The sequence below is a fragment of the Octopus sinensis genome, linkage group LG19 (assembly GCF_006345805.1).
Source record: "Octopus sinensis linkage group LG19, ASM634580v1, whole genome shotgun sequence".
Taxonomy (NCBI): Eukaryota; Metazoa; Mollusca; class Cephalopoda; order Octopoda; family Octopodidae; genus Octopus; species Octopus sinensis.
This window is the reverse complement of record NC_043015.1, coordinates 39715412-39737911: the sequence shown is the minus strand read 5'-3', so window position 1 is coordinate 39737911 and position 22500 is coordinate 39715412. Positions and strand designations below refer to the sequence as shown.

At 39.2% G+C, this 22500-nt stretch overlaps 1 protein-coding gene across 10 annotated transcripts in view; it reads right to left on the bottom strand.

The window, feature by feature from the left end:
- The window catches only part of LOC115222348 (dedicator of cytokinesis protein 9), a 264847-nt gene that overhangs the window by 153181 nt on the left and 89166 nt on the right, over window positions 1-22500 (bottom strand). The gene's annotated exons all lie outside the window — the stretch shown is intronic.

The window sequence follows — 22500 nt, the reverse complement described above, 5'->3', positions numbered from 1 at the left end:
CACAACAGAGATATTGTGTGTGTTAACTCACCATGTCACAACAGAGATGCTGCAGCGTGTTACACTCACCATGTCACATCCCAGAAAATGTAGTGTATGTTACACTCATTATGTCACAGAGAAACTGTAGTGTGTTACACTCATCATGTTACAGAGAAAGTGTAGTGTGTTACACTCCCCACATCACAGAAAAACTTAGTGTGTTACACTAACCATTTCACATCGCAGAAAACGTAGTATATGTTACACTTATCACATCACAGAGAAATTGTAATGTATGTTACACTCATCACAACAGAGGCACTGTACTGTTTGTTACACACACGTCACAAAAGACACTGTATATTATGTGTTACACTTACCATCAAAACAGAAATACTATGTGTTACATTCACAATCATATCAGAGATACTGTGTGTGTGTGCTACAACTCACCGTGTTGCAACAAAGATACCCTGGTATGTCAGAAATTACATGCATCTCCACGATTATTGCAAAAATGAAAAACCAAAAGAAACAACTTGGCATGATTAATTACTGAAGACAGCATATTCCTGAGAAACTGGAGAAGGTTGTGTGCAAAGCAGACAGCTCCACCGCCTCAACATATAATGTATCAGCCAAGCTTTGTTGGCATTGTAGTAACAGTGCATTGTAATAAAAACTAGGCATGTCCTCCCCCGACTCTGTAAAACAGAAGTCTTTGGTGGAACCGGCTGCCTGACCCCCCCCACCCCACTGACTCCATTAATGAATCTGTTAAATGCCAACAATGGTTATTAAATACTGTGGACAATTTATAACCAATCTCTTCTAAATTGAGGCTTCAAAACCACTTCCAAAGGTTAGTGTCCAGCTGGAGCACCTATGTAACACATTCAGCAGGGATACCAATAGGAGAGCAAGATTAGACAACTGTGACAAAATTACTCTAATAAGAGACAAATTATTGAATTATTGAAAAGTCAAACTTTAAGATCTGGATTCTGAAATCAGGGGATTAAAAGAAAGCCACCAATAAAAGTGGATTAAAGAGGGACAGAAAAGGAAGGAGAAGCAATTGATCCAGTGTTTGAGTGATATTGATCCATGAAGAATGGAAGGGCAAAACTGACCTGAGAAGAAAGATTCTAGCTAAATGTCACAAAGTATTTTTTTTATCTGTCAGTTTACCAATTCTGCTAAAATATTTCATCGATGATCATCTCTCTGGAGTTGATCAGAATAAGTATCAGAATAATACTGTGGTCAGTTCAATTACCCATATGTCCTATCAATTTTTACACTACTAGCCCCTTCGTTAATCAATGGTATATTAGGAGCCAATCAAATACTTAGACACGACAGTGTGATTCCAATGAGAAGACATCCCAACTAATTTATTTGGTCCTTTTAATATAAGGTTGAAGAGTGTGCTGGCGGTGCCAACAATGTGGACAGCTGGTACGGAAGACAGTCAGCTGCAAGTAGTGATGACAGGAGATACAAGTGGACAGTTGGTAGTGGCAGAGAAGACACAGAAGAATAGTGGACAGGTAGTACTTCCCTCTTAATCTAAACCAGGGATTCCCAAACTTTTTCGGACTACCTCCCCCTTGACACCCAGGCCACATTCCTACTGCCCCCACCCAAACTGACCATCACAAACATAGACCTTTTTCCAAAGTAAAGTCAAAGCAACAACAGTGTTTCACAAATAAAATTTAATCAAATGAACCCATTATTTTGTTGTTTTTACATGAATTGCGACCCCATTATTACCCCACTTTTCTTCAAAACCCCCTTGGAACTTTCCAGCACCTCCAGGGGAACAATAACATCCACTTTGGGAACCACTGATCTAAACTCACCTGAAACTGTCCTCAGATATCTCTTGGTGGACATCAACATAATATATTCCAGCATATTTAGTTAATGACATACTCTGTAAGCCTAGTACTTATTCTATTGATGTCTTTTGCCGAGCTGCTAAGTTACAGGGACATAAACACACCAACATTGGTTGTCAAGCGATGGTGGTGGTGGGGGGAACAAACACAAACACATAAATACACACGTATATATATATATATATATTATACAACAGGCTTCTTTCAGTTTCCGTCTACCAAATCCACTCAAAAGGCTTTGGTCAGTCTGAGGTTATAGTAGAAGCCACTTGCCCAAGGTGCCATGCAGTGGAACTGAACCCGGAACCATGTGGTTGGGAAGCAAGCTTCTTACCACACAGCCACACCTGAACCTATTCTGTTTGTCTTTACATTCTGAATTCAAATCCCGTGAGGGCCTACCTTGCCTTTAATTTTTTCCAGGTCAATGAAGTAAGTACATGTTGACCGTTGGGGCTCGATGCAATCCCCTCGCATGCTTCCCTGAACTTTCTGGGCTTGTGCCAAATTTTCTATTTCCTAAATTGCAAGGAACTTTTAACAGCCAGCATTTTGCCCCAATTCTTTGATGTTGAGTCATAAAGCTATCCATGGACAAATTGCTAAGAATCCCAGAAAATCTCGTGGATGAGCTAACTGACCTGAGCTATGTCAAAGTGTCCCATCTAGTGGACACATGGGAATGAGATCAATGGATTTCATCTTAAAACCTATTGGCAGGCGGTCAAAGGTGGGCAAAAGTGGACAATGGTGAGACACGCTGGATGTTTCGTGTTGTCCAGCTTAATGATATTTTGTTGCTTTGAGTTATAATCCCTTTGGTCAACATTTTAGAGAATCAAAGGCCAGTTGGGGGGGGGGAGAAAAGACAGAGCAGGAGAGAAGGTCAGTAAAGGTCAGTAAATACGAGGACTTTTATTAGAAGGAAAGAGAAGCAGAAAGAAATGAAGAAAGAAGGAGAGAGGAAGAGAAAGAGGAAGCGTGTGAGAGAGGGAATGAAAGAGTGGGGGAACGGGTGGGGGACTTTAATCCGAGAAGGAATGTGTTGTAGGAGAAAAGCAGCAGCAATATTTAATGGAAGAAAGAAGGATTTGTTATTCGATTTTTCAGCAAAGAAAGTAATTTGGGAAGCATCTTCAAAGAATTTACTTGGAATCGGTAAATAGGATTTATTGGGAAATAAAGGGCCCCCACAGTCAAAGAGGAATTCTACAAAGAGTGGTAGATCTATGAAGGAGCTTTACTCCTTTGATATCAAAAGGGTACTTTCTGCACTTAAAGACAGATAGTGCATGCAGTGTACACACACACACACACACACACACACAAATCTACACGTGCATGTGTGCACAATCATATTCAACCTCCACCCCTGCATGCGCAGGTATTCGAATAAACAGATACACAACCTTTCTTGATTTAGTTAATGCTGCTGTTATTTAGCCCTAGGCTAGCCTGCCAGTGCAGATGCTTGATCAAAAGCATTCCAGCCATGACCATCCCGTTTTCTTATGCACTGTTACATACTGAACGTTTACATTATTCATGAAGGCCTTTTCTGAGATGACAGAGTGTGATTTGAGGGACGATTGACTGCTATTTGTAGCAAGTCTGGCAAACATTAGAGAGGCTCTCGTTAAGTGGTTTTGTTGATGTAATTAGTAACCATGGCAACACTACGAAGCAATAATGGAACTGCCATTCATGCTACATGATGGTGTTTCAAGGTCACCTTTTATCTTCATCTCTTCTACAAAATCATCATCATTATCATCATCATTTAACACCCATTGTCCATGCTAGCATGGGTTGGACAGTTTGACCAGGACTGGTAAGCTGAGGGGCTGCACCAGACTCCAGTCTGATTTGGCAAAGTTTCTACAGCTGGATGCCCTTCCTAATGCCAACCACACAGTGAGTGTAATGGATGCTATTATGTGCCATGGGCACCGGTGCCAGTTGGGTGACACCAGTATCTGCCACGACTACGATTTCACTTGGCTTGATGGGTCTTCTTCTCAAGCACAGCATATTGCCAAAGGTCTCAGTCATTCGTCCTTGTCTCCATGAAGCCCAACACCATCATGTAGCATTAATGGCAGTTCCATTATTGCTTCGTGGTGTTGCCATGGTTACATGACACTGGTATCGGCCACATTGCCTTCATGAGGCCTAAAAACTCAAAAAGTGCTTTTTATGTGCCACCGTGAGACCATAAAATCAAAAGTTCTGTTAAAAAATGGATGACACTCACTAGGGGTTTGTTAGGGATCAGAGTCTAAGATTTCTTCAAGAAATGATTGAATATGTTGGGTTCGGGTTTTGAGACACCCTAAGTGAAAGATTTTAAAATGATATAATGGACGGGTGGTGAAGACGTTTGCTTCACAGCTATGTGGTTTGGGGTTCAGTCCCACTGGACAGCACTTGGAGAAAATATTTTCTACCATGGTTCCAGACTGACCGAAGCTTTGTGAGCGAATTTGGTGAATGCAAACTATGCAGAAGCCTATCATATGTGTGTGTGTGAGGATCTGTTCTTTGTGTTTGTCTCTCTCCAACTGACAAACAGTTTGTTTGTTTGTTTGTTTATGTCCCCCATAACTTAATAGTTTCGCACAAAAAGACTGATACAATAAGGATCAGACTTTAAAACATTAAGTACCGGGGAGAATTTAATTCATTAAAACTCTTCAAGGTGGTGCTGCAGTATGGCCACAATTAATTACAACAATAGACTGACTAAACTAATAAACTAATCAAAGAATATGCTACACAGAACGTTCTGTCTGACGGCGGCGAGCTGGCAGAATCGTTAGCACGCCGGGCGAAATGCTTGGCGGTATTTTGCCTGTCGTTAGGTTCTGAGTTCAAATTCCACCGAGGTTGACTTTGCCTTTCGGGGTTGATAAATTAAGTACCAGCTTTGCACTGGGGTCGATGTATTTGACTTAATCCCTTTATCTGTCCTTGTTTGTCCCCTCTATGTTTAGCCCCTTGTGGGCAATAAAGAAATAAGAACGTTCTGTCTGTGACTGGGAAATATTCTGAGGCAGCCGCCATGTCAGAAATTCAGAGAAATTAAGATGGCTGCTTTGTGTTCTGGTTTCTTTCTTTTCTTCAGAAATTCTTCCTGGTGTTGCTAACCAATAAAAGTGACACCAACAGGCATTAAATACGATAAAAAAATCCCTTGAGTGCCACTGATTCAAACAAATATTTGGATATTAAATTATTTAGCTCAACTCTGGTTAATCTGTTTATTTAATCTGGCAGGAAGTTACAATAGATGGGAAGATAAGCCAAACTGCTGATTTTTCACATTAAAATGATGATGATGATGATGATGACGATCATCATCATCATAATCATTATTTTTATTTTGAACATGTATTTTTCCGCATTGGCATGTCTGCAACATGACATATCTCTTATAGCTGTAGGACAGAATATCTTTTGTATGGTATGTCGACACTTCAGTTGTATAAGTAATATAGCTACACTAAGATACTACTAGATGTTATATCTACAATATGCTGTGTCTACACGGTACCTCATTTCAGTGTTTTGCCTCAGACCAGCAGCATCCCGACTCTGACAGCTTTAACCCTTTTGTTACCAACCCAGCTGAAACCGGCTCTGGCTCTGTTGTACAAATGTCTTGTTTCCATAAGTTCTGAATTAAAATCTTCCACCAAACCTTAGTCACAATTCATGTTCCTAACACTAAGCTGAATGGTAACTAAGTTATTTTACTAAATTCTTTGTCATATTTAAAGTAATTGAAAGAAACACAGAGCATCTCAAAATAAATACAGTAACGAAAGGGTTAATATTTTAAAATTTAATAACAAAACAAAAGCAGGACATTTAGGAAATGAAATTCCTTAAAAATAAAATAGAATAAAACTGATCTTTTGTGATTTTAACATTTAGCAGTTGGGGCGTGAATAAATCAGAGACACTCGTTCATTTCAGGCTGCAATTAATTAAAGCTGGCAATAGAAAATAACTGATGTAGTGAATGGTCACACGGATTATATAGCCTTACTGTGTTACAAGGTGGAGGGGTAAGACAGGACTGGACACCCTGCGTGGATGTGGTGTATGACATAGGTATGATATAGTGTAGATGTAATATTGTGTAGCACCATCCTGTAGACAGGCCTGAGGAGTCAGAGTCATAGAGTCAGAAACAGTTAAGGTGGGGGTCAGAGTCGGTAAAATTATACTGACTCTGACTCATAATATCTTTATTGTTTAACCCTTTTGTTACTGTATTTATTTTGAGATGTTCTGTATTTCTTTCAATTAATTTTAAATATAACAAAGAATTTAGTAAAATAACTTGGTTATCATTAAGCTAGTGTTAGGAACATAAATTGTGACTGAGGTTTGGTGGAAGATTTTAATTCAAAACTTATGGAAACAAGACATTTATACTACAGAGCCAGAGCCAGTTTCAGCCGGGTTGGTAATGAAAGGGTTAATATAAACCAGTTATAAGATATAGGCCTACTTAAAGTACAAGCGTATGCATATGCTTTATGGGATATGTAGACCATAATCACTTGATTACATAAAGGGGTGTCAGAGTCAGAGGTGCCAATAATGTCGGAGTCAGAGTCAAAATTTTTAGTTTCGACTCCACAGCACTGCCTGTAGACACAGTGTATTGTAGATATATTTCAGACAGAAATATATCTATAGTGGTACAGCCTCAAAAGTTCATTCTCACCAATTCTACAGACCCCTTAGTTTAATCGAGCAGATTTTAATGGAGATAAACAACAACATAAGCGATTGAAGGAGCCCCTATGTGGTCACTTGACTTGATGGAAATAGCAGCCAAATCACATCATGTTTTCTTAAATAAAGGAAGGATACATTAAATAGTGTAGTTCTTGACATCCCTAAAGACAGGTTGGTCATTGCTAGAAAGCCTTTGATCATAGGTCGGCTGGAAGAGGACCAACCTGGGGTTAACAACAGCACTGAGAAAGGAGATCATCCTTTTGACTCAACTTGAACATTTTTTTCCAGTGAAGAATTTATAAGCAACAGAGAAATTCTTGCAGAACACCACCATAATCTAGCTGGGGAAGGGCATGGCAGGAAATGGGGTGGGGGTAAAGTGAGAGTTTAGGGTTTGTGCGTTGATTAGAAACAAGTGAAGCAAGATTTCATAGTTAATTAGTGGAAGTAATCAGGATCGTTAACAGGACAAATATTGAGAGTGATTCACAAAGAAACAACCGAAAGGAAAACAAACGAAGAAAATGGAATCGAATGAAATGAAGGAAATTCTAAAGAAGAACCTGTGAGGTTATGGAAGAAACATGTGTGGAATGTGAATGTAGGCCATTGCAACAGCAAGAATATGGTTTCAATTAATTTAGTTAAACAGGAAGTTTCCAAATAAAAAGGGAGCAGACAGGGGGAGAAGTGGGGGTTCTTACTTCTGCTATTTCACAAGAAATATGGGTCGGCAACGAATTAGGATGTGATGACGGATAATCCTAAAATATGAAACACCCCAAATTGTAAACAACAACAATTAGAGTATTAAAATAATTCCTTGAAAAAAGTCAATTGAACCGACTCTTCCCTAACGGGTGTCAAAGGATGTAACATGAAGCAGATGACAGCTCAACTGAACTGGGGAGTCATTTCCAGCTTTTCCATTTCTTGGTGAGTAATGTTTGCTGACAGCTGCTGCCACTACTATAGCTGCTATGGTTGCTGCTGCTGCTACTGCTGCTGTTGCTTTCAGTGGAGATGGATGTTGGATACTGAGTAATAAATGTTCCCAGACAGACAGACATAACTCAATAACTGTTATTTGGTTTAAAAAAAAAATTCCTACACCATTGCGGTTACTGCATTATGAAACATTGTGTGTTCAATAAGTTTGGTAGACACGCAGCTAATCCATTCGAATGGTAAAAGACAGCTGATTGGGGGAGGATAGCATTTAGCATTTGTACAAGCGTGGCTGGCTGTGTGCTTAACAATTCCACAATGGCATCGTTCCAGATTTGACCCCACTATGCACCACTTTTGACTATGAGTCATCTACCACAGCCTTAGGTTGATCAACACCTTGTGAGTGGAATTTGCCGGAGGGGAAACTGTGGAGAGCCCATTTAACAGAGAAGTGACTATAAACAACTAATACAAAGTAAAGGGTTTCCTCTCTAAACAACCTCTCCCGTGCCAGTGCCAAGATAAAACTCGTCCAGTTCACACAGTAAAACATTTCCCACACTAAATTCTCTCTCTCTCAAGAATATATCTACTACTCACTCTTTTCGCTCTCTCTCTCTCAAAATATCTTCTTCTCCACAAGTCTTTTATCAAAGTAACAACTGACCAAAATATTTCAAAGATGGAACAGGACGATGGCCATCAAAATCAAAGACCAGAAATGCATTAATTAAAAACTGTATGTGACCATGATTGATGATGATGATGTTTAACCCCAAGTCAGTCCTGGTCCTGCAGTCCTATGAACAGAGATATCAAATCATGACCACCCACCCTATCCTTTATTCAAGTAATATACCTAGGGCTACAATTTCCAATGTGTCCTTCCTCTTGTCCAACACAATAAGTCTGATTTGGTTTCTATTTCTAATGGATCAAGTAAAACGGTCCCCTTACTGGTCTACACACCACAGTTCTGAGGTGGGAGGCATAAAAGCAGTTACTAGAAAAGGAGGGGGTGGGCAGTATATGAGGTGACATGACAACAGGAGACAATTCCCTATTAGGAAGGAATAATACCAAGTATTGTTGTTCTGGTGGAACCGAGGAGATCATATGACAGCTAAAAATATGTATCATGAGTGGTTCTGTTTCTTTAGAAAGTTCTTATTGTCATTAGAGCCTCGATATAACCACAGTCTCAAGTAGATCTTCAAAAAGCTGTGCCTCTGAACAACATAATTTCTGATCCGAATTATAACGACTGCTTTTGCTAGGTCTGTGGGATTGTGTCGAAGTAACATTAGTCATGTTCCACATTGTCAATATACTTTCCATCACACCTCTTAGATTAATCTCTATTTAGACAAGATAAGCCAATCTCATCTTCATCTGTTAAGTCTATTTAAACAGGACATCCTCTTCAACATCTATTAGATGGGCCTATTTAAAGAAGATAAGCCAGTCTTCCCTACATTCGGCTGATAGGTCTATTAAAACAATCCACCTTCTTCAACATCTCTTAGGTGGGTCTGTTTAAACAACATTAGCCAAATTCCTCAACAACCTTTAGACAGGTCTTTTTAAGCAGTGTAAACCATTTCCCTAATTCTCAACTCACAAATACATTCTGTTAGACGTGTTGAAGCAACGTATGTCATCATTTCCTTAGAAGCACAGTCTCTTATTATGTTCACTTCAACACAAACAACTCTGCTCAACATTTCTGAGATGGGTCGAAGCAATGTAGTTCACACACATTAGAGAGGTATATTTTAACAACGTAACTCTTTACTCTTTTTACTCTTTTACTTGTTTTAGTCATTTGACTGTGGCCATGCTAGAGCACCGCCTTTAGTCGAGCAAATTGACCCCAGGACTTATTCTTTGTAAGCCTAGTACTTATTCTATTGGTCTCTTTTGCTGAACTGCTAAGTTATGGGGAAGTAAACACATCAGCATCGGTTGTCAAGCAATGTTATGGGGACAAACACAGACACACACACATATATACGACAGCCTTCTTTCAGTTTCTGTCTACCAAATCCACTCACAAGGCTTTGGTCGGCCCGATGCTATAATAGAAAACACTTGCCCAAGGTGCCACGCAGTGGACTGAACCTGGAACCATGTTGTTCATAAGAAAGCTACTTACTACACAGCCACTCCTACGCCTATAAAGTCATGTCCTTTTCATCACCACCAACCATTTAGCATCTAAACCATCTACATCCAGCCCCCCAAATGTCTACTTGTTCTATGTTCAAACAAGCCAGATCTAGTCTTTCACACCTACCTTACAATGACAATCTAAAACATACAATCACATCATTGAAATCTTGAAGCTACAGACAGATAACACATGATTAATTCAAAACAATTTGAATAAATAACCATTACATTTGACAGAATAAGCTGAATGCTAAACAGTCAAATCAAGCAAGCCAATCTCCTACACATTTTGGGCCTAATTTGACAACAAAAGCAATTCTATTCAACATCTGTTTGAAATGTCTGATTTAGCAAAATAAGCCATTTTCCTCGACACCAGCTAAATTATGTCTATTTAAGCAACACAAGCAATTTTTTTCCATTCTCTGCTTGATATCTCATTTAAACATCTGACTGATAACATAGCAACACCCTTATCACCAGGAGTACCCAACCTTTTGGAATATTTACCCCTTGTTTTTATAATCTCATCACTAACAAAACCTCCGCAACGGAGAGCTGGTGGGGGCTCAGCAAGGTGAGTCATTCTGCTAGAAATAACAATCAAGTCACTCTTAAATCAGATTCTACCATCTTAAAATGGAAGGGAACATTAGGGTAATGTGCTTACAGATATACAACAACACAGGATGGCCATGGATGGAATACCTTAGGTCAGGTCCGATCTGGGCCTAAATATATTTCTTTATTACCCACAAGGGGCTAAACATAGAGGGGACAAACAAGGACAGACAAAGGGATTAAGTCGATTACATCGACCCCAGTGCGTAACTGGTACTTAATTTATCGACCCCGAAAGGATGAAAGGTAAAGTCGACCTCGGCGGAATTTGAACTCAGAATGTAACGGCAGACAAAATACCGCTAAGCATCTCGCCCGGCGTGCCAACGTTTCTGCCAGCCTGGGGCCTAAATAACAATATTAAATACAGAGTTTCAGGACATTGTAGCAAACAGAACACAGGTTCAAATCAACGATGGATTTCACAAGGTATTAAAAATCCAAAGTCGTTAAGAGAGTGTGTGTGGAGAGTGGGAGTAAAACGGATATAGATGTTGTTGTTGTTGTTGCCATTGTTGTTATAAAGCCCCTGGTCAATTGCAATTCAGCAGAACAATAACAGCCAAACACAACTTCAGGTTCCATGACTTCGGACATGCTGCACCTTCACATTATTAATTACCAAACTGCACATTCTGATATGCAGTGGTGTATTGTATTGTGGTGCAAAGGCACATGGCTCAGTGGTTAGAGTGTCAGGCTCACAGCCATGAGGTAGTGAGTTCGATCCCCGGATCGGACTGTATGCTGTGCTCTTGAGCAAGACACTTTATTTTCACGTTGCTCCAGTTCACTCAGCTGTAGAAATGAGTTGTGACATCACTGGTGCCAAGCTAGATCAGCCCCTTTGTCTTTCCCTCAGACAACATCCATGGAAAGGGAAGGGCGACAACTGGTCTTCCAGAAACAACCTTGCCAGACTTGTGCTTTGGAGAGGAACCTTCTAGGTGCAATCCCATGGTCATTCCTAACCAAAGGGGGTCTTCACCTTTTACCCTATTGTATTGTGATGCAGTGTTGCACTCAGGACATGCTATACTTTCTCCGCTGTCCAGTCAGTTTGTGTTTGCTTGGTCATTGCTAATGTTTGGCCCCAGGTAAACAACGGTCAAACAATTATAATGAAAGACATCTCAGCTGTCCTACATCCTGTCCTACATCAGGGACCACATTGTCCAATTCAGCTCTCTTTAATTAAGACAATATAGTGAGATATGAAGGGAATTTAACTCGTTTCTAGCAGGGTGATCAACACAAAGAGTAACCCTTGTTGGTTTATAGATTCAGTGGGTGGGTAGAGCAGAGGGTGGTAATTACTTACTCCATGTCATTGTGCCCCATTACAACAGAGATTAGAGGCACGTGTAGGTAAGAAGTGAACCCTTGATTCATTTAGGAAAGCAGTAAGTCAGGATAAGAACCAATTCAAACCATAATGACTTATCTAACCCATGCCAGCATGGAAACATAGATGTGATGATGATGATAATGATGATGAGGAAGAGAAAAAGAGCAACAACAATGATGACGATGATGGTGAATGATGATGATGATGATGATATATATCACCGCCATCCCATTATTGCTAAAATGTTCAACTGTGTTATAAAATAGTCATGCCATATGTTCCCACAACACAGTATGGAAGGAATTCCACAATAATACAATGTTAAAACAATACTGCACATTATAGTATGGTGTGACAATGGTACAACAATGTTCTATAATGCAGTATGGTGTGACAATAGTAGTATAACAGCATTCTACAATAAAGTATGGTAGGACAATGGCACAACATTACATAACACGATAATACTTATTCTTAAGATGGACTCAAGAGTCCAAAGAACCACAGAAAGTAAGTTCCAAAGAATCCAAAGAACCGTAGAAAATAAGTTCCAAAAGAAGTACAAGAAATTTACCATTTCTGGCTGCTGTGAGCAGAGCAAAGATTAGACAAAGTCAATGAAGAGGGACAAACAGACTAACAACACCTTTTCATATTTCTCTACTTTCTATTTTCCGTCTCACCCCTGCAGGGGAAGGGACCAAACTAATGCTGGTCGACATTCCACTTCTCTTTGCATTAATCAAAAATTATCAACATTCCACGAACTCTCTCCTACTTTCTGTTTATCTTTGTTATGTTAGTTGTTGTTATTTTAAGACTGGCCGCCTTCAAGAGAGTACCCTAATGCAGTGTAATCTGGTACAGTTAATGCCCTCTTTAGGGGTTTCAGAACTCTCTCACCTCACACTGAACTGATCAACATCAAACATGTTTTGTGGTTCCCTAGCAACCTTTCCTTGTCATCTATTTTCCTCAAGAGAGAAATAGACAGACAGACACACGCACACACACACATTCCTATTTGTCTGTGTGTATGCACCTGTACGTACACACACACACAAAGGAATATTCTACAGCATTCTTTGCCATTTACTACTGCCGTCTCTCCTTCCTTTCAACATCTGAAGCTTCTCCAAATTCCTCCGGTCTTCTTTCACAACCAAACTGGTTGAAATATATTCTACCTGGAATTTCACTTCTGACATGTAACAACAACAATAACAACCACAATTATAATTTCTAACACAAGCATAAAGCCAGAAGTTTGAGAGATTCTACTGACCCCCCACTCCCAGCACATGACTCCACCTTCGCTAAGGTTGAGCTAATAATAATCCTTTCTGCTATAATTACAAGGCCTGAAAATTTTTGTGGGGTGAATGGGTGGCTAGTCAATTACATTGGCCCCAGTTTTCAACTACTATTTACTTTATCAATCCCCAAAAGAATGGATGAAAGGCCAAGTTGACTTCAGCAGAATTCAAACCAAATATGTAAAGAAATGGCCCTAAACATTCTATTGGGTATGCTAACAATTCTGCCAGCTTGCCACCTTAATAAGAATAATAATGATAGTAATGGTTTCAAATTTTGGCACAAGGCCAGCAATTTCGCAGGAGGGATTTAGTTTGATTACATCACGTCCAGGGCTCAACTGGTACTTGTTTCATCAACTTTGAAAGGATGAAATGCAAAGTTAACCACAGTGGAATCTGAACTTAGGACTTAAAGGCAGAGAATATGCCATTAAGCATTTTGCCTGGTATGCTAACAATTCTGCCAGCTTGCCACAAGAAGAAGGAGGAGGAGGACAAAAAATAATAATAATGATAATAATAATAATAATTCTTTTTACTGGAAGCACAAGGCCTCAAATTTGGAGGAATGGATTCAGTCGATTACATCAGACCGTAACTGGTACTTATTTAAAAGTCGACCTCGGCGGAATTTGAACTCAGAACGTAGCGGCAGACGAAATACCAATTTCTTTGCTACCTAAAAAGGGGCTAAACACAGAGAGGACAACAAGGACAGACAAAGGGATTAAGTCGATTATATTGACCCCAGTGCGTAACTGGTACTTAATTTATCGACCCAGAAAGGATGAAAGGCAAAGTCGACCTCGGCGGAATTTGAACTCAGAATGTAAGGACAGATGAAATACTGCTAAGTATTTCGCCCGGCGTGCTAACGATTCTGCCAGCTCACTGCCTTACTACTGATGATGATGATGATTTTAAAATTTGGCACAAGGTCTGTAATTTGGGGGGGGGGGATGGGACCGGTCAACTGGTACTTATTTTATTGACCCCCCGCCGAAAGGATGAAAGGTGTTTTCTTTCTTTATTTAAAAAAAAATAATAATGACAATAATTTGTTTCTCTGTGAAATGAAATTTCTTGTTTTATGCAAACTTTTAATTGTGAAGGAAATAAAATTTAAAGTTATTCCTAAATCCGGAGATCCTTGACCAAAGATGTTCCAGCCTCAACCAACCAGTTTTTTCTTCACACAAACTGTACAAGAACTACATTATGTAGCGAGGCCTTCATTTTGTAAGATGGCAGGATACGATTTGAGGGAATCTTAACTTCTATTCTTGCAAGTTGAGTAACCACATAGAGTATGCCCAGATGTGTGATACTGACTTTCATTATCTAGAGTGGAATATTTTGTGTGTGTGTGTGTGTGTGTGTGTATGTGATTGAGAGATATTCTCTCTCTATTTTTGACTACTATTTCTAGCAGCTGTTTACGCAAGAGAAGATAAAAGGCAGAGTAACTAATCACATGATTCAGTCCTCTTCATGAATGAGTGGTTAAGGGCAAGGAAAGCACCCAGCTGTGAAACCAGTTGATCACAAAATGAATTTTTAAAAGATTCCAAGAAATAAAATATTTTTTTTTTACATTCAATATCTTGTAAAATTAAGATAAAACTAAAACAATAAAATAAAAAAAGACAACAAAACCAGTCTGTTCTTAGATTTATGGTCAGCACTTATTCTAGAAACTTCTTCAGATTCTTTAGAATCTAAAATCTGACAAAAGAATGGGATTAATCTATGGTATTAATCTTTGAATAACTCCAAATGGATTTTATCACCAGCATCAATGGCAAATTATCAAAGAGGTTTAGGAATCAAGAATATTTCAATGCAAAGAATCTAAAAAAGGCTGAGGATGATAAATATTTGCAGACAACAGAGAACCAGAAAGAAAGAATTGGTAATAAAGGACTGTACGAAGAGAAGTCAATAAATATAACATTTGCAACTAAAAGCAAAGGCTGGTCAACATATATATTCTTTCACCGACACTGAAAGCCAATAATGTTGTAGAATTATTCCGCTACTTTGCAATTATATTCCTCTCTTCGCTTTGTAGACGGAAGAAAGAAAGGAAGTGAGTGGTTTTAGAGAATGGTATCTATGCTTATTGTTATTATTTCACCCTGGGGTCAACTCTGACAGACCAGACTTGTGGTCGGTAGTCAACCGTAAGTTTAACTATCTTTCCATCTGTGGCCGTTCTGTTCCACATTGCCTGACACTGTGTGTCTAGGAGTACATTATTCAATGTTCTTTCCCTTTCTTAAGAGTGTGGGGTGGGATCTGAAGAAAATTTGGCAGCTAATTCTAGGATATTAAACAACCATGAAGAAGTTCTACAGTTGGCACAATAGGTGGTATTAATGGTAGGGAGTTAAAACAATCAGGGAGTAAAAATGGTTTACAAATCATGGAAAACAAAAAATTCCATTATTTCTATTGAGAATCCAAAATGTTTACATGAGAAAAACCATTTCCTTTGTTACAATGTTTTGAAAGAAACCTGAAAATCAGGAGAACAGTCAGGGAATAATTCCTTAAATTTGCCAGGAAGTGTAGCACAGTGAAAAAATGTAGCTGGATAAATGATCACTTTAATCTTCCCTAAAGCTATAAAAGGTAGGAGAGAGAGAGAGAGATTAACAAAAGATAAGCTGACTTTTGTTTACCCGGCTGAACTAGTTGTTGCTTTAATAGTCTTTTAATTCTTAATCTAAGATGAATTTACTTCTGAACAACAGAGAGAAGAAAGAACATTTGAAGGAATACTTTTCAGAGATGGACATTTCAGACGTGAAACGGAAAACGAGGAAGAAATTGAAATGAATGAATAAATAAGAGTAAATAATGTCTGGGGTGCAATTATGGCTGTAGTTGTAGTGATGGTGTTCACTTGGTAAAGGTGTGACCCCAGGTGCCATCCACTGCGGGGCACCATTGGTCTTCTACTATAGCCTTTAGCTGACTGATCCCAGGTGAGTGAAACTGGTAGACAGAAACAGTATAAAAACCCCATCATGACAATATGTGTGTGTGTGTGTGAGAGAGAGAGAGAGAGAGAGAATGGGTGTGTGTGCGTGTTTTTGAAAGAGAGAGAATGTGTGCGTGCGTGTGTGTGTGATTTTGAGAGAGAGAGAGAAAGAGAGAGAATGAGTGTGTGTGTGTTTGTGAGAGAGAGAGAGAGAGAAAGAGAGAGAATGCGTGTGAGTGTGTGTGTGTGTGTTTCTTCTTTCACGTCTTCACACAACACAGGGCAACAATTACGGCACATTCGCATCCCCTGCAAAAATAAAACGGCTGCAGCTAAGTGGTCTCCCCATATCCAGACCACACTGGAATGAGAGAACAACAGCTTTGAAAAACAGGTAAAGGTTGGCAACAGGAAAGGTACCCAGTCACAAAAACGCTATCTCAGTAAGTCTTGTCCAGCCAATGCCAACATGGAAAAAAAAAAAAACCAGCATGATGATACAAACATTTTCAAATTGTCACTGATCTTATAAAAGAAATCCTATTTTCATACAATTCTTTACTTTTTGTAAATGGATATACACAGACACGAGATCTCCCTCCGCTCAGCACCCACTCCATCTGCCTGGGGGGTGGGGTTCAAATACCAAACCCATCCACTACTCCTACACACAATAATTACATTCCATACGTCATGTAATAATCTGACTTTTAGTGGAACAAACCTAAGACAATAACAAGTGTCATGCTCTTCATTTAACACCAACATACCCAGCTGAGGAAAAATGATATCTCTAAATCTCTTTTGTCAGCAGAGAAGCCGAAGGTGACATTTCGATATTCATTTGATATCATCACCACAAATATACACAAAGATGGGTGTCCGGGGTTGATGGTGACAATACAAGGAGCTATCACACACACACCTCACCTACTTCTCTTTAGGTGTGGCTGTGTGGTAAGAAGCTTGCATCCCAATTACATGGTTCCAAGTTCAGTCCCATTGTGTGACATTTTGGGCAAGTGTCTTCTTATATGGGCTTGAGCTGAGCAGATTTGGTGGATGGAAACTGAAAGAAGCCTGTCGTATATATGTGTAGGGGGGGAAGGTTTTTGAGTCTGTGTTTGTCCCCCACCATTGCTTGGCAACCAGTGTTGGTGTGTTTATATCCCTGTAACTTAGTGGTTCAGCAAATGAGACCAACAGATTAAGTACCAGGTTTCAAACAAAAAAACAAAACTGAGGTTGATTCACTTGCCTAAAAATTCTCCAAAGCAGTGCCCCAGCATGGCCTCAGTCTAATGACTGAAGCCAGTAAAAACAAATTACACACACACACTAACACACACACACACACACACACACACATATATATATAAAGCAGGAGTGGCTGTGTGGTAAGTAGCTTGCTTACCAGCCACATGGTTCTGGGTTCAGTCCCACTGCATGGCACCTTGGGCAAGTGTCTTCTACTATAGCCACAGGCTGACCAAAGCCTTGTGAGTGGTTTTGGTAGACGGAAACTGAAAGAAGCCCATATCGTATATATGTATATATGTGTGTGTGTGTGTTTGTCCTCCCCGACATCGTTTGACAACCGATGCTGGTGTGTTTACGTCCCCTAACTTAGCAGTTCGGCAAAAGAGACCGATGGAATAAGTACTGGGCTTACAAAGAATAAGTCCTGGGGGGGTCAATTTGCTCGACTAAAGGCAGTGCTCCAGCATGGCCACAGTCAAATGACAAACAAGTAAATGAATAACACACACACACACACATATCTCATCAGTCAGGTGCCCTCCCTGTGTCAAGAGGTCAGCTTGCTAAGTCTCCCCAGTTCTCTCTTTCTCTCTCTCTCTCTCTCTCTCTCCTCTCTCTCTCTCTCTCTCTTACGCTCTCTTTCTCTCTCTCTTACTCTCTCTTTCTCTCTCTCATTATAGCTAAATGAATCCATCATCCATCAATTCGCAAGTAAACAGCTGCTTCTGCTGAAGAAGGTATCTGCCTCACCTGTCTCACCTGCTTCTTATCTCTTCTGCCACTAATCACACAGTTAATTACATCTCTTATCTCCACTTGAAACGAATACAAACGAGTAATAAAGACAAAATGAAGACCTCTTGCCTTCAGTTCCCCATAAATCCTCCCCAACAAACACTCCGACCCCGACCCCATCACCACCAACACCCCGACCCCACTAAATATATGAGGGGTTTCTACATGACTGCTTGACCTGGTAGAAATAACAGCCAACTTCCCCTTACATCAGACCTCATTGTCTTAATAATTATTAATTATACTGCCTGTTACTACAGTAAAAGGTGGGATGGTCACACCAGGATTGGTTTTGATGGTACAACTTCAATCACCAAACTTGGTACTAAGCAACAACTATAGTTACATTGACAATACATGCAAGTACACACACACACACACACACATTTATATATACACGCACATATAAATATATTCTTCAACCTATTTCAGTCATTGCACTGCGGTCATGCTGGAGCACCTACTTGAAGAATTTCAGTCTGATGACTCGACCCTAGGACTTATTTTTCACTTTTAAACCTGGTACTTATTTTATCAGTTTCTTTTACTGAACTGCTAAGTTATGGGGACTTAAACACACCAACACTGGTTGTAAAGTGGTGGACAGAGACAAACAGACAGACAGACACACACATGCACATATATACAACAGGATTCTTTAAGATTCCATCTACCAAATCCACTCACAAGGATTTGGGTGGCTCAACGGTAGAGTAGAAGATGCTTATCCATGGTGCCACACAAGCAGACTGAACCTGGAACCACGTGGTTGGAAAGCAAACTTCTTACCACACAGCAATAACTGGAATATTCTATCTCAGAAAAACTCCTCATGGAGACTTGTACAATAAAAAATAAAAGGCTTCGCTTAAAATGCTGGTGGAACATCAGACACTGGTGTTTCAATGTGAATTGGTCTCTTCAGTGTTGATCAGATGTTCTAAGCCAAGCTATGTCTGATAAAATTCTGAATTATTTGTGTGTGTGTGTTAACACAGCAGTCTCTTTGAGAAGTTTCTCTGAGACAAAATATTACAGCTAGTACCATTCCACCCTTAGTATATATTTTACAATAGTTATACACAACAGTATACACACACACACACACAAACCATACACACATATATGTACATATAAATATAATAGACATTCGATGATATATATATATATATAATACTTTATATATAATACTTTAATATATATATATACTTTAATATGTTCTTTTACTCATCTCCATGATGGAAATGAGCACCAATGTTTTATGCGACAGGCTTGATAGTTGTTGAGAAATTTCTCAAAGCATGAAACCAATGGCAGCCTTGTTAACAACAAATAAAGAATATTTAGCCACCAATGCAGTGTTAGCCACTCATTCTCATTGTTCGATATTAGTGCAAGTGAGTGTGTGTGTGTAGAGAGAGAGAGAAATGTATGTATCTTTTGGTGATATTGATTAAAAAAACAAAGACCCGGCATTTTGTGAACCACGTTTATTGTGATATTTCTTCTGCAGTGAGTTACAAATACTCAGAAAAATACATGGAATCAGCGATTGATCAGTTGGAAATCTATAAACATCAGATCAATATTACTATTGTTTACCAATTGTGATACATTGGAGATCACACACACAAACATGCGAGCATATATATTGTATATCATCATCATTGTTTAACGTCCGTTTTCCATGCTAGCATGGGTTGGACGGTTCGACCGGGGTCTGGGAAGCCGGGAGACTGCACCAGGCTCCAGTCTGATCTGGCAGTGTTTCTACAGTTGGATGCCCTTCCTAACACCAACCACTCCGTGAGTGTCGTGGGTGCTTTTAAGTGCCACCGGCACAGGGGACAGAGCGGGCTGGCAAACAGCCACGTTCGGTTGCTGCTTTTACATGTCACCGGCACGAGTATCTTAACTACAATTTCCATTTGATTTACAATACACACACAATCATGTTTATAAAGACATGCATTCACACATACACGCAAGCATACACACACAAACACATACGCAAAGTAGTTGCCATAACAATAGGCTTGCCAGTGGAAGTAAAAGTACACCTCTAATTAACAGACATCTTCAAAGTTAACCTAGCAATTACTAAGGTTTTAATGAGAAAATTAATTAGTGTTTCATTAGCACATCTGAGACGAAACATATTTAATATAAACATGTTAACAACAAATAAATCATATGTAAGAATTGTGGCAAGTTTATGGATGCACACAAGTGTGTGTGTATGTGTGTGTGTGTGTATACGTGTGTGTGATCACATAGTAAATTGAATCAATATCAAGAGATAATTTTATACAATTTTTTTTAGAAATACAGGCCAAAATAAACACAGTGAAATCACTAATGTCAAATATAGCTGTGTGTGTGTGTGTGTTTGTGTGTGTGTGTGTGTGTGTGTAAGTGTGAATGTGTGCTTTGTTTTAAATGGCAAAAATATAATTTAAATGTCAAAAATGTAAATCACATATACATACACACATATATGTATAAATATATGTATATATATATTTTTATCATTTGTATGGTCTGTTTGTCTCTATCTCTCTCAACACACACACACACAGACACACACACACACACACACACGTATGTATAAATATATGTATATATATATATTTTTATTTGTATGGTGTGTTTGTCTCTCTATCTCTCAACACACACACACACATACACACACATGTATGTATAAATATATGTATATATATATCTTTTTATTTGTATGGTTGTAATATTGAAAAGCTCCTCTCTCTCTCTCTCTCTCTCTCTCTCTCTCTCTACACACACATGATAATGAGTCTATTTACGCTATTTACACACACTCAGGATGTGTGTGTGGTTTGAAGTTTTCAAGCCAAAATATAAGAAAACTTAACAGGGGGGGGGATAGGGGGATGGGACGTGTTGAAGAGTGACATCGCTTACTGTGTGCATTTACATGTGTGTGTGTGTGTTAATTATATTTACTCATTGCTGATTACAGCCAAGCATAGATATTATACAACTTGAAATACTTATATACACACTGAGAATAATTAGGCAACATCTCCATTTAATAAGAAACTTTAAGTCTGTCCATCTCTCTTTCCCTCTCTCTCTTTCTTTCTTTCTTTCTTTCTCTCTTTCTCTCTCTCAAGCGATAAAATGGTTAAGTAGGAAGTGAGAAAACAGGGAATTAACAGGAAAGTCTTTGAAGAAGTAAATAAGAAAATGTTTTAATCAGAGCCGCAATTTACAATTTAAGATATTTTACGCACAGAAATCAATAGTTTAACACAACCAATCGTTGCATTGATTTACACACATACACACACACAATAGCATACACACATGTAGACACATTATTTGTTAGAGGTCCTTGGAACTAAACATTTGTGTGTTTAGACATGATACATAGGTACAGGCAGCGGGACGGCAGAACCAGTTGAGTTTTGGACAAAATTCCTTGTGGCATTTACTCTAGTTCTTTATGTTTTAAGCTCAACTCCCACCAAGAGCAACTCTGTATTTCATTGTCCCAAGGTCAATGTATAAAGTACCAGTCTAAGATGGTGAACTGGCAGAGTCAGCAGAGCGACAGATGGTAATCGTTGTGGTAGCTGTTCCGACTCTTTGCACCGGGAGTTCAAATCTCACCATGATGTATTTGGGTGATAGGTTTAGTCCATAGACCGATTTAATACCACACCTGGTGGCAGCTTGGCAGATCCACTTCCATAGATACACCCTCTCCCAAGCATTTGCACCTGGTCTTTCATTTCGGGATGCCTTTGTTCCCTCGTCCCACTTGTCTTAGATGTCCTGCACAGTATCACACGCATTGCCCTGCCTCAATTTTATACGTGTACATGTATGTGTAAATGCATATATATATGTGTGTGTGTGTACTGGAGTCCAACGTAGCCCTGCTACTTGCTGGATCCTGTTAAACGATCCAACCCATGCCACTCTGGAAAATGGACATTAATGCTGATGACGATGGGTGTGTGCATAATTAGAGGGACTGAGAGACAGGTAAAATGACAAGTAGACAAATCCAAAGCATCCAAACCACAGACACTAAATGATGATGATGAGATGTATATATATGTGTGTGTATGTGTTTTTCTTACAAAAGTACCAATGAATTTGAATCCAACTGTTTTGGTCCATACATGTAACTCCCGATAAATTGGTTGAGTGTCCTTCATTCATTTGTCCACTCATTCGTGTGTGTGTGTGTGTGTGTGTGTGTGTGTGTGTGTGTGTGTGTGTGTGTGTGTATATATATATATTATCATTATCTTCATTTAATGTCTGCCTTCCAATACACATACACACACTTATACATAACATGCATATATGTTTTGATGTATATATGTATGTATGTGTGTACATACATATATATATATG